The following is a 19496-nucleotide window of genomic DNA, read 5'->3' on the forward strand; positions in this document are numbered from 1 at the left end:
TTTCGCTCTTGATCTCTTCTTCTTGATGTCCTTTTCTCTACTTTTCTTTTTCTCCCATTCTCAGTCTATCCTTCTCAATGTGCTTCTCAATCTCCCCTTCTCCATGTCTTTCTCAATGAATTCTCAATAACTTTTTCTTGATGTCCTTCTTGATATTCTTTATCTCCCCTTCCGAGGTCCTTCCTGATCTTACCTTCTCAATGTCTTTCATGATGAATTCTCGATCTCTTCTTATCGATGTCCTTCTCAATATTCTTCTCATTCTCGCATTCATGATCTCCTCTTCTCGATGTCCTTCTCAGTCTCCCATTGTTGATGTCCTTCCTAATGAATTCTTGATCTCTTCTACTTGATGTACTTCTCGATATTTTTCTCATTCTCTCCTTCTTGATCACCCCTTCTTGATGTCTTTTCCGATGAATTTTCAATCTCTTCTTCTCGATTTCCTTCTTGATCTTCTAATTCTCCCCTTCTCAATCTCCTCTTGAAGTGTTTCCTGATCTCCCCTTCTCGAAGTCTTTCCTGATGAATTCTCGATCTCTTCTTCTCAATTTCCTTCTTGATATTCTTCTCATTCTCTCCTTCTTGATCTCCCCTTTTTGATGGGCTTTCTGATCTCCCCTTCTTGACATTCTTCCTGATGAGTTCTCAATCTCTTCTTCTTGATGTCATTCTACATATTCATTTCGCTCTCCACTTCCAGATTTCCCCTTCTCAATGTCCTTTCAATATTCTTCTTGATCTACCTGTCTTGATCTCCCCTTGTTGTTGTCCATCCTGATCAATCCTCTTTGATGTCCTTTCTAATGTATTCTCAATCCTTTCTTCTCGATGTCATTCTTGATATTCTTCTTGATCTCTTCTTTTCAATCTCGCCTTCTTGATGTCCTTCTCGATCTCTCTTCTCAAAGTCCTTCCCAATGAATTCTCGATCTCTTCTTCTCGATGACCTTCTCAAGAGTCTTCTAGTTCTCCCCTTCTCAATCTCTTCTCGATTTCCTTCTTGGTCTCCAATTGTCAGTGTTCTTCCAGATGAATTGCAAAATCTTCTTCTTGATATCATTATCGATATTCTGCTCATTCTTCCCTTCTCGATCTCCCTTTCTCAATGCCTTTTCTCCTGATTTCTCAATCTTTTTTTCTTCATTTCCTTCTTGATATTTTACTCGTTCTGCCCTCCTTGATACCCTGTTCTCGATTTGCTTCCTGATGAATTCTGGATCTCTTCTCAATGTCCTTCTCGATCTCCCATTATCAATGTCCTTCCCAATGAATTCTCGATCTCTTCTTCTCAATTTCCCTCTTGATATTCCTCTCATTCTCCCATCTCGATCTCCTCTTCTTGTTGTGCTTCCCGATCTCCCCTTCTTGATGTCCTTCCTGATGAATTGTGGATATCTTCTTCTTGATGTCCTTTTTGATATTCTTCTTGTTCTGCCCTTCTCAATCTCCCCTTCTCAATGTCCTTCCCAATCAATTCTTCTCAATGTCCTTCCCAATGAATTCTTGGACACTTCTTCCCAATGTCCTTCTTGATATTCTTCTCTATCACCCCTTTTCGATGTCCTTCCCTATCCACTTCTCGATGTCCTTCCTGATGAATTCTTGATCTCCCCCTCTTGAATTCCTTCTCGATTTCCCCTTCTTGATGTCCTTGCCGAAGAATTCTCGATCTCTTTTTGATGTCCTTCTCTATATTCTGCTCATTCTCCCCATCTTGATATCACATTCTCCATGTCCTTCCTGATCTCCCATTCTCATTATACTTCCCGATCTCCCCTTCTCCATGTAGATCCTGTTGAATTGTGATCTCTACTTCTCGATGTCTTTCTCAATATACCTCTCACACTCGCCTTCTCAATCTCCCCTTCTCGATGTCCTTCTCAATATTCTCGTTTTCCCCTTCTCAATCTCCCCTTCCTGATATCTTTCCCAATGAATTCTCAATCTGTTCTTCTAGGTGACCTTCTCAATATTTTTATCAATCTAACCCTCTCAATCTCCCTTTCTCAATGTCCTTCTCGATCTATCCTTCTTGATTTGCATCTCATAAATTCTTTATCACTACTGCTCGATGACCATCTCAATGTTCTTCTTGTTCTCTCCATCTCAATCACCCCTTCTAGCTTTCTTTTCTGATCTCGCCTTCTTAATGTCCTTCACAATGATTTTTTGATTTCTTCTTCTCGGTGTCCTTCTCAATATTCTTCTCATTCTCCCCCATGATCTCCTCTTCTCAATGTCTTTTTGGGTCTCACATTGTCGTTGTCATTCCTAATCTCCCCTTCTTGATGTCCTTCTTGATGAATTCTCAATCTCTTCTTCTAGATGTCCTCGATATTCTTCTTGTTGTACCCTTCTCGATCTCCCCTTCTAGATGTTCATCTCATAGAACTCCATCTCTTCTTCATGATGTTCTTCTCGATATTCTTCTAGTTCTCCCCTTCTCAATCTCTTCTTCTCAATGTCCTTCACAATATGGCATTGGCAATGTCCTTCCCTATGAATTCTCCATCTCTTCTTCCACATGTCATTATCGATATTCTTCTTGTTCTACATTTTTAGATCCCTCCTTCTCAATGTCCTTCCTGATTTCCTCTTCTTGATATCCTTTTTGAAGAATTGTTGATCTCCCATTCTCAATGTACTTATCTATAGTTTTTTCATTCTCCCCTTCTCAATCTCACATTTTCAATGTTGTTTCCAATCTCCCATTCTCAATCTCCCCTTCTTGTTACCATTCCCAATGAATTCTCAATCTCTTCTTCTAGATGTCCTTCTCGATACTCTTATCAAACTACTCTTCTCGATCTCCCATTCTTGATGTCCTTCCCGAACAATACTTCTTGATGTCCATCTCATATATTCTTGATCACTTCTTCTCAATGACCTTCTCAATGTTCTTCTTGTTCTCCCCTTCCCAATCACCCTTTTTCAATTTCCTTCCCAATCTCCTCTTCTTGATATCCTTCTCAATGACTTCTTGATCATTTGTTCTCAATATACTTCTCTATGTTCTTCTTGTTCACCCCCAATCAATCAGACCTTCTAGCTGTCCTTCTCGATCTCCCCTTCTTGATGTCCATCCAGATGAATTCTCAATCTCTTCTTCTCGATGTCCTTCTGGATATTCTCTTTGTTCTCCCCTTCTCAATCTCCCATTTTCTCTGTCCTTCTCAATATTCTTCTCATTATCCCTTTTCTGATGTTCCCTTTCTGTTTTCCTTCCTGATCTCCCCATGTCAATGTCCTTCCCAGTGAATTCTCGATCTCTTCTTTTTGATGTCCTTCTTGATATTCTTCTTGTTCTACCCTTCTCAATCTCCCCATCTCGATGTCTTTCCCAATCTCCCCTTCTTGATGTCCTTCCAGATTTATTCTCTATCTCTACTTTTTTATGTCCTTCATGATATTCTTCTCGTCTCCCATTCTCGATCTTGCCTTCTTTTTGTCCTTCCCAATCTCCCCTTCTCAATGACTTTCCCAATGAAATCTTGAGCTCTTCTTTTCAATGTGCTTCTTGATATTCTTCTCATTCTCCCCTTCTCCATCTTCCCTTCTCAATGTGGTTCCCCATCTCCCTTATTGATGTCCTTCCTGATAAATTCTTTATCTCTTCTTCTCATCGTCCTTCTCAATATTCTCTTTCTCCTCTTCTCGATCTCCCTTTCTTCATGTCCTTTTCGAGGTTCTTCTCATTCTACACTTATTGATCTCCCCTTCTCGCTGTTCTTCCTGATCTATCCTTCTCGATGTCCTTTCTAATGATTTCTCGATCAATTTCTCTTCATGTCCTTCTCTATATTGATCTTGATCTCCCCTTTTCAATCTTCCCTTCTCAACATCCTTCCTGATCTCCCTTTCTCAATGTCCTTCCCAATGAATAATCCACCTCTTCTTCTCGTTGTCCTTCTCAATATTCTTCTAGTTCTCCCCTTCTTGATCTCCTCTTCTTGATGTCGTTGTCAATCTTCCATTGTCAAAGTCCTTCCTGATAAATTCTTAATCTCTTCTTCAGGACATCTTTCTCAGTATTCTTTTTGATCTTCCCTTGTCAATGTCCTTTCTGATCATCTTTTCACAAATTCCATCCCAATCTCCAGATCTCCATATTCTAAATGATGAATTCTTGATCTCACCTTCTGGATATCCTTCTCAATATTCTTCTCCTAATTCCCTTCTCGATTTCCAATCTTGATGTCCTTCCTGAAGTCTTCTGCTCGATGTCCTTCCTGATGAATTCTTGATGTCTTCTTATCGATGTGCTTCTTGATATTCTTCTCATTCTCCCCTTCTCCATCCCCTTCTCGATGTGGATCCCAATCTCACTTTATTGATGTCCTTCCTGATGAATTCTTGATCTCTTCTTCTTGTTGTCCTCGATATTCTTCTCCTTCTCCTCTTCTTGATCTACCATTCTCCATGTCCTTTTTTTTTAAAGATTTAGCTATTTATTATATATACATATTCTCACTACAGATGGCTGAGAGGCACCATGTGATTTCTGGGAATTGAACTCAGGACCTCTGGAAGAACAGTCAGTGCTCTTAACCACTGAGCCATCTCTCCAGCTCTCCATGTCCTTTTTGATATTCTTCTCATTCTACCTTTATCAATATCCCCTTCTCGCTGTCCTTCCTGATCTATACTTTTCAATGTCTTTTCTAATGATTTCTCTATCACTTTCTCTCTATACACTTTCCAATATTCTTCTTGATCTCCCCTTTTCAATCTCCCATTCTCAACCTCCTTCCCAATCTCTCCTTCTCAAAGTCCTTCCCAATATATGATCCACCTCTTCTTCTCATTGTCCTACTCGATATTCTTCTAGCTCTCCCTTACTTGAAATCTTTTTCGTGATGTCCTTTTCAATCTCCCATTGTCAAAATCCTTCCCAATGAATTCTCAATCTCTTCTTCAGGATATCCTTCTTGATATTCATTTCTAACTCCCATTCTCGATGTCCTTCTGTACCTCCCCTTCTCGATTTCCTTCCCAATCTCCATATCCTCCATGAAGAATTTTTGATCTCCCCTTCTCGATGTCTTTCTCAATGTCCCCTGCTTGATGTCCTTCCCGATGAATTCTTGATCTCTTTTTCTTGATGTACTTCTCAATATTCTTCTTTTTCTCCCCTTCTTTGATCTCTTATAGATATCCTTCCCGTTCTTCTGTTCTCAATGTTCTTCCCATTGAATTCGTGATCTCTACTTCTTGATGTCCTTCTCAAAATACTTCCCATTCTCACCTTCTCGATCTTGCCTTCTCAATGTCCATGTGGATATTCTTCGTTCTCTCCCCTTCTCGATCTCCCTTTCTTCATGTCCTTTCCAATGAATTCTTGATCTCTTCTTCTAGATGCCTTCTCAATATTCTTCTCATTCTACCCTTCTCAATCTCCCCTTCTCAATGTTCTTCCTGATCTCCCCTTCTCGATGTGCATCTCAGAGAATTCTCCATCTTTTCTTCACGGTGTTCTTCTTGATATTCTTCTAGTTTGCCCCTTCTCAATCTCTTCTTCTTGATGTCCTTCTTGATCTGGCATTGTCGATATCCTTCCCTATGTATTCTCCATTTCTTCTAGATGTCATACTCGATATTCTTATTGTACTCTTTTAAATCTCCCCTTCTTTGTCCTTCCCAATCGCCTCTTTTAGATATCTTTCTCAATGAATTTTGGATCACCCCGTCTCAATGTCCTTATCTGTATTTTTTCTGTTCTTCCATTCTTGATCTCACATATTCAATGTTGTTCCCCATTTCCCCTTCTCCATCTCCCCTTATTGTTACCATTCCCGATGAATTCTCAATCTCTTCTTCTAGATGTCCTTCTCGATATTCTTATCAATCTACTTTTCTCTTTCTCCCCTTCTCAATCTCCACTTCTTGATGTCTTTCCCGATGAATTCTCGAACTCTTCTTCTAGATGTATTTTTCAATATTCTTCTCATTTTCCCCTTCTCGATCTCCCCTTCTCGATACCCTGGCAGATGTCATCTTCTAGATGTCCTTCCCAATGAACTCTTGATCTCTTCTTCTCAACGTCCTTCTCGATAGTCTTCCCATTCTCCCCTTCTCAATCTTCCCTTCTCAATATCCTTTTCGATAATATTCTCATTCTCCCCTTCTCAATCTCCCCATCTCTATGACCTTCCCAATCTATCCTTCTCGATTTCCTTCTCAATGAATTCTCAATCACTTCTTCTTGATGTCCTTCTTGATGTTCTTCTTGTTCAATCCTTCTTAATCTCCCCTTCCCCATGAACTTTTCGATATTCTTCTCATTCTACCCTTCTTGCTGTCCTCCCTTATCTATCCTTCTCAATGTCCATTCTAATGATTTCTCGATCACATTTTCTCAATGTTCTTCTAGATATTCTTCTCAATCTCCCCTTTTCAATCTCCCCTTCTCGATGTCCATCCCGATCTCCCCTTTTCAATGTCCTTCCCGATGAATGATCCACCTCTTCTTCTCATTGTCCTTCTAGATAATCTTCTGGTTCTCCCCTTTTCAATCTCTTCTTCTTGATGTTCTTGTCAATCTCCCATTGACAAAGTCCTCATTGAATTTTCAATCTCTTCTTCAGGATGTCCTTCTTTATATTCTTCTCGTTCTCCCCCTCTTTTAGTTCGTTCCCATTTCCCATTCTCGATTTCCTTCCTGATCTCCTGTTCTCCATATCCTCCTCAAAGAATACTTGATATCCCCTTCTTGTTGTCCTTCTCGATATTCTTCTCTAATTCCCTTGTTGATCTCCCATTCTCTATGTCCTTCCTGAAGTCCCCTATTCGATGTCCTTCCTGATGAATTATTGATCTCTTCTCAATGTCCTTCTCGATAATCTTGTTCTCCCCAACTTGGTCACCCCTTCTCGATATCCTTCCAAATCTTCCCTTCTCGATGTTCTTCCCATTGAATTCGTGATCTCTGCTTCTTGAAGTCCTACTCAATATACTTCCCATTCTCCCCTTCTCAATCTCCCTTTCTTGATATCCATCTCAATATTCTTCTATTTCTCCTTTTTTCACACTCTCATTCTTGATGATATTCCTGATGAATTCTCGAACTCTTCGTCTGGATGTCCTTCTCGATATTTTTCTTGTACTCCCATTCTTGATCTGCTCTTCTCGATGTCCTTACCAATGTCCCCTCCTAAATGTTCTTTCTGGTGAATTATTGATCTCTTCTTCACGATGTTCTTCTTGATATTCTTCTCATTCTACCCTTCTAATTCTCCCCTTATTTATGACCTTCACAATATATCCTTCTTATTGTATTTTTCAATGAATTCTTCAACACTTCTTCTCAGTGTTTTTCTTGATGTTCTTCTTATTCACCTCTTCTGGATCTCCCATTCTCGATGTCCTTCCAAATCTCCCCTTTTTGATATCCTTCCAGATGAATTCTCGGTCTCTACTTCTCGATGTCCTTGTTGATATTCTTCTCATTCTCCCCTTCTGAATCACCCCTTCTTGGTATCCTTCCCAATTTCCCCTGCTTGATGACTTTCTCAATGAATTCTTGATCTCTTCTTTTTGGTGTACATCTTAATATTCTTCTCATTCTATCCTTCTCGATCTCCCCTTCTCCATGTCCTTTGCTGATTGATCATTCTGAAGAAGCTCATTGCGCTGACTATACTGAAAACAGAGCAGAATAAGAGTCCTCTTTTCTAAATGTAAGAGTGTGTTTCTTGTAAGGAAACTCAGTGTTGAATTACCGTTCATAATCAGAGTTTAATCACATGCTGTCTCTTGTATTAAGAGGAACAGTTCTTTTCTGGTAAGCAAAGGCACTATTGGGCTCCCACTGACATACACAGTGGTAATACCACTTGCGTCTATTCCAAGCAAGTACAGTACATTGGATGTAAGAGAAGCTACTGTTCTTCTCAGTTTCCTAAGCAGAGTTGAACTAGATGTGGCCCATGTGTAGGAAGCACAGTTCTTTTGTTCTGAGCAAGCTCACCATTCTGGCTGTACATGAAACAGAAGATTAGAAGAGTGATCCTTTCTCAAAACCAGAGTGTTTCTGGTACAGGGATTCATTGTTGAATTACCCTTCATAAACGGAGATGAGTCACATGCTGTCTCTAGTCCTGTGAGCAACAGTTCTTTTCTGGTAAGGAAAATGAGTGTTGGGCTCCCATTGAGAAGCACAGTGAAAATAACACTTGCGTCTGTTCCCAGAAAATGCAGTGCATTGAATGAAAGAGAATATACTGTTCTTCTCAGTTTCCTAAGCAGAGTTGATCTAGATATGGCTCGTGTGCGTAGGAAGCACAGTTCTTTTGTTCTGAGCAAGCATACTGTTCTGGCTGTATTGAAAACACAATTGAGTAGAAGAGTGATCCTTTCTCAAAAGCAGACTGTGTTTTTTTCAACAGAACTCAGTGTTGAATTCCCCTTCATAAATGGAGTATAACCACAGGCTGCCACTTGTCCTACAAGCAACAGTTCTTTTCTGCTAAGGAGAGTCCCTATTGGGCTCCCATTGTGAGACACAGTGAAAAAAAACACTTGCTTCTGTTACCAGAAAGTACAGTGCATTGGATGTAATAGAAGCTACTGTTCTTATCAGTTTCCTAAGCAGAGGTGAACTAGATTTGGCCCGTGTGTAGGAAGCACAGTTCTTTTATACTGAGCAAGCTCACTGTTCTATCTGTATTGGAAACACAGTAGAGAAGAAGAGTGCTCCTTTCGCAAAAGCAGACTGTGTATCTTGTAAGGGAACTCAGTGTTGAATTTCCATTCATAAACGGAGTTGAATCCCATGCTGTCTCTTGTCCTATAATTAAGAGTTCTTTTCTGGTAAGCAAAGTCACTATTGGCCTCCCATTGATATACACAGTGGAAATAACATTCTCATCTCTTCCCAGCAAGTACAGTGCATTGGATGTAAGGGAAGCTACTGCTCTTATCAGTTTCCAGAGTAGAGTTGAACTAGATGTGGTCCAGATAAGTAGGAAGCACATTTCCTTTGTTCTGTGCAAGCTCACTGTTCTGGGAGTTTTGGAAACACAGTAGAGTAGAAGAGTGCTCTTTCTCAAAAGGAGAGTGTGTTTTTAGTAAGGGAACTGAGTGTTGAATTCCCCTTCTAAAATGAAGTTTAATAACATGCTGTCTCTTGTACTACGAGTAACAGTTCTTTACTGGTAATCAAAGTGATTACCAGTATACCTTTGAGATACACAGTGGAAATACAACTTGTGTCTTTTACCAACAAGTACAATGTATTGGATATAATAGAAGCTACTGATCTTATCAGTTTCCTAGCAGAGTTTAACTAGGTATGGCCCATGTGTGTAGGAATCACAGTACTTTGTTCTCTGTAAGCTCATTTTCCTGACTCTATTGGAAACAGAAGAGTAGAAAATTGCTCCATTCTCAAAAGCAGAGGGTGTTTCTTGTAAGGGAACTCAGTGTTGCATTTTCCTTCAGAAATTGAGTTGAATCACATGCTGTCTCTTGTCCTATGAGCAACAGTTCTTTTCTGGTAAGGAAAGTCACTATTGGGCTGCCATTGAGATATACAATGGAAATAGAACTCGCATCTGTTCCCAACAAGTACTATGCATTGGATGTAAGAGAAGCTTCTGTTCTTATCAGGTTCCTAAGCAGAGTTGAACTAGATAAGGCCCTTGAGTGTAGGAAGCACAGTTCTTTTGTTCTGAGCAAGCTCACTGCTCTGGCAACATTGGAAACAAAGTAGAGTAGTAGAGTGCTCCTTTCTCAAAGGCAGAGTGTGTTCTTTGTAAGGGAACTTGGTGTTGAATTTCTCTTCAAATACATAGTTAATCATATTCTGTCTCTTGCCCTATGAGCAACATTTCATTACTGGTAAGGAAAGTCACTATTGGGTTCCCATTGAGATACACAGTGGAAATACCACTTGTGTCTGTTCCCAGTAAGTACAGTGCATTGGATGTAAAGAGAAGCTACTGCTCTTATCAGTTTCTTAAGTAGTGTAGATGTAACCAACCATCTTATTAAATAAGAAACACAGAAACAATGCAAAGAAGAAAGCCAAGAGATCAGAGGTAAGACCCTTACCCACCTGCTGCAGATAACCTCTTCAGCCAAGGGACCTCTCCAAAAGAGACCTACTTCCCATCTGTTTATCTTTATATACTCTTTCTGTTCTGCCTTCTCATTGCTTGTAAAATCAACCACATGACTGTCTCGTCACTGTCTGTTGGCTGTATCCTTGAACACACAGATATCTACCTAGCTCTGACTACCAAGTTCTGGGATTAAAGGCGTGCACCACGAATGCCCAACTTTTTCTATGGCTCTAATAGCTCTGACCCCTGGGCAACTTTATTTATTAACATACAAATAAAATCATATTTCAATACAAATAAGATATCACAATATTTCCCCTTTTCTATTTTAATAAAAAGAAAAAAGGAAAAAGGTTATAACTAACATAAGAAAAACTATATACAAAACTACAATAACTATATACAATATATACCTAAACAATGTCTAGTCCATTTGTATATGACAAATTCAGAGAAAATAATTCCATTATCCATCCTATTTTGGTAAGTCCAAAATGTATCTAATTAACTTTCTATCCTAATTAATCTTCAACTATAACTAACTAATCTTCAACTCCCTCAGAGACCCAAGAAGGAAATAATATTAGCTAACAAAAATAAAAACAGGAAGTACATGCAAGCAACTTCCAAAAAATTGTGAGTTGACAGAAACAGCCAGCTGCTTGGACAGTCATCTGAGGTTTCTCCGCAGTGTTGGGGCATCATATTCAACGTATAGCCTTAGTGTATCTGACAGACTCATTTGTGAAGTAGGATATATACAAGCTAAACAGTTCAACCTCACATTGGGTGAGAGCAGTCTATGTACCAGAAACACCTGAATTCACTAGTGTCATGTCATGATTTAGGATTTTAAATTCTGGAAAATGTTGATGTTTTTTTAATTCAGCTGTCCATTCTTCTTGACTATGTGTGTATGTGGCTTCATCTCAGCATCCTGTTCTTCTCCACATCCCTCTATTAAATGCCATTCTACTATTGAGAGGCATGAGCTTAATTACTCTTCAAGAATAACTGTTTCAGCTGTTGTTCCATTGCACATCAGAAGCCATCGGCCCATTGCCTGTTCAGCTGCCTTCAAAGAAAAGGGCACTTTAACTTTTCTGGATTGTGAAGGCCACTTCAGTGATGGTGCCATATTGTCCTGGCCTCAGAAGGTGCCTTTTGATAAAGCCATAACCACACTTGTTTTGGCAAGAATCAGTAGTCCTTTTTTTCGTGTCCTGTCTGTCCTGTTTGTCAGCAATTGATTCAAGGATACTTTCTTGTCCAGTGGCTAACTTTTGCCACAATGAAAGTTAACTCCATATGCAGTTTTCTCATTGCCCATATTTTCTCTGAAGTAGATTGGTACTGCCAGGAGCCAACATGTCTCACAGTCATAACAAAAAAAAATTTTTTTCTAAGTTATTAAAACATTTTAAATGCCATATTCTGTAGATCTCTGAAGGGTTTGAAGATGACCTGTCTATCTAAAATATATCTGCTCAATCTTGAAAACATACCTAATATGACTACAAGTTCTATTATAATGCCTAACTACTAACTTTCATTTCTTTATATCCTAATAGTTGGTAATAATAACATTCAAGGATTAGAAAATTGCATTACTTTGTTAAATGAATGGTATAAGTACAATTAGAAATATACATATAGCATTTTTTAACAATATCAATTTCAATATATATAGTTTGTATACAATACAAAACAATCCAATCCAATGTAAAGTATTTACAGTGGTCCACATCATTATCTTTCTAACAGTTTTAAAACTATTTGTAGCATTTGTAGACAAACCTGAAAGTGGAATGCAATACTCAGAACTACTAGAAACAAGACACTCATTTTTCCAATCTCTCTTCCCACTGCAAACAAAAAGCATGCCTGTGTGGGAATGATGAACTGAGATATTACAAGCATCATATCCTCCCATGCTAGGGCTGCAGAGTCTCCTACCTAGGAAATCCATATACAGGGAGGCACAGAGGACAAGGGGGACTACCCAATATAGCACATGGACCAACAAAACCATACTCAGGCTAATGATCCATCCAAATCCAAGCAGAAATAACAGCTCAACACACCTTCTCTGAGTATCTATTCTCACTGTGGAATAACTTGTGTTCTTCCCTACAACTCATTACAGGAGAAGCAGAGGATAATACTGAAAAGACTCTGCAAAATACCTGCCAATCTTAGTACTGATTGCAAAGCATTTTTAGAGTCCCTCATTGGCTAGGGACACCCAGCTGGACCTCAGAAAAGCAGCTCATCTATTAGGTGATCAGACATCAGAAAAGTCAGAGAGCACAGTACTTAAAGCTCTGCCCTTCTAGCCGAGCAGACAGGGACCTAGACTAGAAAATTTCTATTTTTTGTAGACATTCTTCTACTTTCCTAGAGTATATCCTGTTCCTCATCCAAAGCACAGGTTCCTATCTGTGCCCATTCCATTATACTATCAATGTGCAGTGCAGCCAACCTATTGCCTCATAGCTGGGAAATTGTGTAGTCAAACAAAGGTCGTATTCACACAGTAAGTGTTGTTACTGTATAACTGTTGTTAAAGAAAATCAGGTCAAAAAAAACAGGCTATGAATCAGAAAACAATAGTGGTCATGGTATGTCTTAGAGACAGGAAAGAGAATGTGGATATGATGCAGTGATGATCTCCAAAATTTATTTTGTGAAGTTGACACAGAATTTATGGCCATGTGCTCCACAGTCTAGGGATTTGTATTAGAGCACATGAAAGATTTCTCAAAACTTTTATCTCTGGGTGTATATCTGAAACCTGAAAAATAACAGTTCCATTAGGCATGGCCACAACATTTTACCCACATCTATTATGAGTGAAGTACTGTAACTATAGCAATTTGGTTTCATGATAAGGTCAGTCCTTTATCCAGATTCTTGATTTCCCTTGTTTGTGGACCCCAAGAAATGGCCAATCAGGACATTTATGGAACACCTAAAATTGATTACCTAATTCCTCATTGGTAATCTAAAGCACTGTTGAAGTAGGAAATCTCTCAACCTCCACCCTACCTCTCCCTTATTGCACTGTGATTCCACGAGCTTCAAAGGTGGTCAGTGAACTCAATACTTGCAGAGGTTCTTCTTCATTCTCAAGTCTCCCATAAAAGACAGAGAGATGGGGGTCACTCATTTACTGGTTTACTTTTCCTTCTGACTGACCAGTCAAGGCCCAGAATGAAAGGAATTGCACTGGACAGCCGAGGAAAGATTTGGTGTTCAATGCAATTCTCAATTATATAGAATGAGGCAAGCCTAAACTAAAGGAGACATTGCTCTACACAGAAATAATATCAATAATCAACATCACTTGAGAGAAAGGAATAAAGCTCTTGATTACCTAGAGACATTGGAGAACAGAAACAAATAGAGATAAGAGCAGGAATGCACTAAGAGAAATTATTAAAAATGATGCCAATAAGTCATCTTTAAATGTTATAAATAATGTATTTTTAAGATAAAAAATTAGCAATACTGATTTTGAAAAAGAATAGGTCCTTCCCTAGTAGAGGGAATGTCATTAATATGAGATAGATTGATCTTCACAATATGCATAAGTTGGCTGCTGAGATCTACAACTTGACACATCGAGTTACAGTCAATTATCCATTTCTCAAACCTTTGAGCTGACATAACAGTGTCAAGCAGGATTGGACAAATCTGCATAGCTGAATTGTCTTGTAGCAAACTCAATATTCATTTGCTCAAGTTAACCTTCCCAAACTTCACACTCACACAATCTAGTCTGTGATTATTCATGTGACTTGAATTAAATTGTGAAACAACTCCTGCTACCATAATCAGGTCCTTTTTTATAACAGTGACCTCAGCAGCTGATTGCCTACCCTGCTTCCCCCTGAAGTGTGCACAATAAACTATTTCTGCTATTTGGTCTGGAGTCAGAAGCAATGCTCCACATGCAAAACCTTTTCCAGTGACTGCATTGGATAGTCAACTACATGACTCAAATGGATAATTTCAAAACTCTGAGGTGTGATAGTCATTTAATTTAAGAATCTTGAAGGTGTAGTCAAAAAAAGAGTGAGATCATTAGCCTGGAGAGCAAAAAAAAAGGAATCAAGGACACCAGAATCAACATAAAAGAGTTTGTCTCAGAAACATTTTTCCAACAGGATGAAAATGCAGCTGTCCTGGAATTAATATGACTTCCCAGGGAGAAATCACAAATAGGATATTAATAAAGAAAAATACCTTTAATAATAGTATGAATCCATCTCTGGTAAATGCTCAAAGAGGAGACAGCCTAGAAACAGTTTGCATTCAACATATACTGTCATCCTTGTGTCTTTTACCTACATGCTCCAGGTTTCACTTTGAACAATATAAATAGAACTGGGCAACTGTAGTTCTATCCATTTGGGCAGATGGGTGAGTTAGACAGTAAGAGTTTTCCCAGAATTGTTTTTTAAATATACCAGGCACCTGAGACAGTAGGTCATTCTTTAGAGATAATGTGCTGGGAGAAGTTGACAGTGGATGAGAATGATGGGAAAAGTGGACTGTAGAAAAAAGTAAGCTGGGCACTGGTTGTGCATGCCTTTAATTCCAGCACTTAGGAGGCAGAGGCAGGTGGATCTTTGTGAGTTCAAGGCCAGCCTCATCTACAGAACAAGATCCCAGACAGGCGCAAAGCTACACAGAGAAACCTCATCTCCAAAAACCAAAAAATAAAAATAAAAAATAAATAAAAGCTGGGGTTGGATGGTCTTGTACAAGCTATGTTGCATGAGATGTAAGCTTCTTAAAAAGAATAGCACCTTGAATACTACATCCAGGGGGGAAAGGAAAGGATATGGAGAACTTCTAGAAAGTCAGCAGAAACTATCAAACAATGGGAGAGACTCAGGAGGAGGTTAATCAAACAATGCTGCAAAAGGGAACAGGATGTTTCAAGATCATTACAGAGTAAGCCCATCAGTGGTCTTGGGAATAATAACCATAGCTCCCTGTGGGATCTGAAGCAACCACACCATAGAAGCCCTTGTTCTAGACCATTACCAGTTCCCCCAAACATGTTCCTGATTCTATGGAAGGAGCTCTGTTTTATTGTTAATAAATCAGGCACTTAGGGAAAGTTCCCAAGGACTAGGCCCCAGGCAGTTAATTGCTCTCCCAAGAATGATCCTCTTCCTGGCCTGAGGACCTAAATGAAAGCCTTGATTGATCAGTCCAGTCCTTAATATAACATTGTTTTACTTTCCAAATACTTGTCACCTGGTGTCATATTGACCTTCTGGCAGAACTATGCTTTTCTCAAGAAGAAAAATGGAACTTTATGGCACAGCAGACCTTAAGGTTGGCTGAGACTCTATAATATCTCAATAAGCAGCTTGTTAGAATCTCATTCTTTGATATAGTTTGGGCCTAGTTGCTGGCTGTAATTCAGCGGTGGTTCCTTTGTAATATTTGGAAGACAAACATCTGGAAAATTCTGGTGAACAAAAGTGTATCCTACTGTCCTAATCTCTAGGAGGCCTGGCAAAAATACATTTATCTTTGGGTTTTTTTTTACAGTTCTCCCTCCATAAATTCTATTTTATGAGACTTACTATCTCCTAAGCATTAATAAATCCTCTAAATCACAAATTCTACTCATCTACATCACATGTTAGTAGTAGAGTGCTACCCAATACATGAGATGCCTTTTAAAACCACACACAAAATTAAGTATAAACTGACATTACACATAAAAATTAAATGCAGGGGCTGGATAGATGGCTCAGTGGTTAAGAGCACTGACTGCTCTTCCAGAGGTCCTGAGTTCAATTCCCAGCAACCACACGGTGGCTCACACCCATCTGTCATGAGAACTGGTGCACTCTTCTGGCCTGCAGACATACATGCAGGAAGAACACTGTATACATAATAAATAAATAAAGTCTTTAAAAAAGAAAATTAAATGCAAAATACTGGTCCTCTATATGGTACTAGTTGGTACTCTCCAAGTTTGACAACATGCTTTCCATGGGTGCACCAAAAGCATGTTGACGTTCAAAGATGGTTTTAAGCACAGCTCCCTACTTCCAATTCTGTGAGCAGATTCAGCCAACAGATCAGGTAGTTTTAAGTACCACTTGGAACCTCAAGGATGGGTATTTTGCAGGCAGGTTCCCATCCAGATCCAGGGAGGACCCACCACACTGGATCCTCCACATCACCATGTGCACCACCCCATCTAGAGACAGCAGCCCCTCACTCACCACTTCATGGTTTCCCAGATCAGCCATGCTGTCTGCTCAGCTCCCTGTAGCAGCACTCACAGCACACCATACTACACACAACTGCTGGTGCCAGCTCCTCTTCAAAGCCAAGTCTGAAGCTGATGGTGGCAGAAAGAACCCTGCACCACTTTTGACTGGCAGGCTACCTGGAGGACCTGATTGGCTAATGAGACCTGAGTGACAAGACCACATCCCATATGGTTATCATGTGCTTAAAAACACAGCACAATGGTTCCTATCCCTCCCTTCCATCACAGACAAAGACTTTTTCTAGATCAGCAGAAATATGCACATCAACAGCACTTGCCCTTGGCTGCAAAAAGTAAACCCTGCTCTTTTCCTGATCTCCTTAGGCACTTCCCCTTCTTCCTCCTGGACACAATGTGGTTAGCTAGCTTGTACATACTAAAAAACCAAACCACTGCCCTTTCTAGCAAGTCCCTGACCATAACTTCAAACAGGCCTGCATGTCAAAGTTCTCAGAGCTGCTGACATAACTCCCAGGACAAATTCAGGATGTTTGGAGAGCCATCTGGTAGCAACTGATTAACCACAGAATGCCCCAATGCTGGAGGTAGTCTATAAAGTTTCACAAACAACTGGTTAAAATACAAAGTAAGCTGGGCGGTGGTGGCACACGCCTTTAATCCCAGCACTTGGGAGGCAGAGCCAGGCAGATCTCTGTGAGTTTGAGGCCAGCCTCGGCTACCAAGTGAGTTCCAGGAAAGGCACAAAGCTACACAGAGAAAACTTGTCTCGAAAAACCAAAAAAAAAAATAATAATAAAAAAAATACAAAGTAAGTGTGAAAGTTCAGTAAAAAAAACCCTCCACTCTATCCCCTACAGACAAAGAGAAGCTTAAACCAGGATTCCTAAGTGTAGATAAGAACTTACACCCCTTTCAAGTTCCCAAGTGGCGATATCAGCTACGGGGACTTAAAAACACAGAGTCAGGATACTCGACCATCTGGTAGGGGCTAACTGTTCATAAAACATCCCCAAACCCCAGAGACAGCTTGTAAAACTTCTAAACACGACTGCTTAACAAATGAGAAATAAAGATAACATGAAAGACTGAAAAAAAGGAAACTGATACTAACCAAGGAGAGGGAGGTGGGTTGTGGGAAATGAATTATGTGGTCTGTGTCTTTAAGAACTAGCCTCATGATAAAAGGGCAAAGCTCTTCCTGACCTCACTGCTAGGAGTGAGTACTTTGGACCCAGCTTCCCTGCCCAAGGCTTTTAAACTTAAACAGAATAAACCTTGCTTTTGCATTCTGTACCTATCGTCTCCAGTGGCCCCTTTGGGGACTCAATCTTGGCATAACAGTAAGATAACACAGAAATTCTGAAAAGCCCCTCAAACTTGAGCCAATCAAATTTGCACCCATACTAGCACACATAAATGATGTAACCTTATGGTTTGCCTTTAAAACCTGACCTTGCAGAGTGGCGGGTACCTCCTTCAGCCACTACTGTGTAGGATGGCTTGATAAGGACCCAAGATTAGAAACAAGATATTAGGCCTTTCTCCCATCAGAAAGCTGGATGATGGCTCCATTCCTTAAGGAGTTTTATTCCTGAAATGTAGAGCAAACTGTTGGCAAATTAAATAAAATAAAGAGTAGTCTTCATGGAAAGTTGAATACTTACAGAATAATAAAGCTAGGAAGAATGCGTTTATGAGCACCATTGTTAGCAAGCACATCTTCCTCCCTGGGCAGGTGAAAAAAAAAGAACACTAGATTTTTCAAGCTTTTCCAAATGATTAGGACTGGTAGAATGAATCTCTCCATGTATGTAGAAAATTGATTTCATAGAATGTATTACAAACATGCAGAATGGGAAGGAGATCATTTTAACTAGCCCTGCCTGCTGTCTGTCTCAGGGCTGGGACATCATTGCAGAGAATTCCATTTTTAAGCTTTATTTTATTTTATGTATATGGGTGTTTGACTCCAGGAGTCTGTGCAGAGTCCTTGCAGAGGCCAGAAGAGAGTTACAAGAGATGGTTAGGTATAATGGAACCTGTGTCTTATGTAACAACACTTTGTGCTGCTTATAACTGTTAAGCTATCTCCCTAGGACACTTCTTTATTTAAAATTTATTTTCATACATTTTGATTAATATGTATTAAATCAATTTCCCCCTTCCTTGTCCTCTTTCCATCCCTTCCCAAATTATTCCCTTCTAATTTCTTCCTTGTTATGCATGTGAGAATATGTATGCACAAATATATGAATAAATCCTGGTGAGTCCATTTCTGTTGGTTGTGTTTATAGGGATTCAAGGATGAACACATTGTATTGGACATGCAGTTGGGGATCTCATCCTTGCCTGAGGCTAATTCTCCCACCTAAAGGAGAATTCCACTATTTAATGAGCAACAAGAGTCTTATCCCCAAGTAATCAAGGTGCCTTGGACAGAAAACATTATAAAGAATAGAAAATATTATCCAGAATAGTAAACTTGAGGTGGCAAATACCTCCGCTAACAATTGCTGATGCCATGACCCTGAAGTTTTGGAGCTCCTGGGAAGACTATGGACACCCTCCTAAGTCATTTACAGTCTCCTTTAGTTCTGTGGTCCTCCCTCCAGACCCCATTGACCATTCTCATTTTGAATAAGTTTGAAAACTTGAAATTCCTACCTCCACATTCTAGGTACCATGATTACAGGCCTGAGCCACCATGTCTGGCTTAGGTTCCTTCAAATGCATTTAGTGAGGCATTAGAATGTTGGGATGAGTTACACGATCATTTATACTTAACTTTATTCAAAACATACTTATCTCTGTGAGCCTGGCTTTCATCATCTGCAGAATAAGGACAGAACTCTTACCAGGTCATTGTTCAGTTATAACAGACTCAATAATAAAGAAAAATAAAATTTCTCATAGTTGTAAGACAGTGGACATTAAGGCAGGAAAGCTACATTTGTTGGGAATCTTCTTCTGTTACTAGAGATAGGAGCAGAAACTGTATCCTGGCAACTCTAACTAGGAAGGCTCAGTCATTCATTGTCAGTAAACCAATTAAATGAATCAAGTTATTCATTGAGTGACATGCTCACCTATAAATCAGACACACTGGCAGCAAGGTGAACAGATCTCTCTGATGTCCTAGGACAGCCTAGTCTATAGTGTGAGTT

The sequence above is a fragment of the Peromyscus eremicus genome, unplaced genomic scaffold (genome assembly GCF_949786415.1).
Source record: "Peromyscus eremicus unplaced genomic scaffold, PerEre_H2_v1 PerEre#2#chrX_unloc_4, whole genome shotgun sequence".
NCBI lineage: Eukaryota > Metazoa > Chordata > Mammalia > Rodentia > Cricetidae > Peromyscus > Peromyscus eremicus.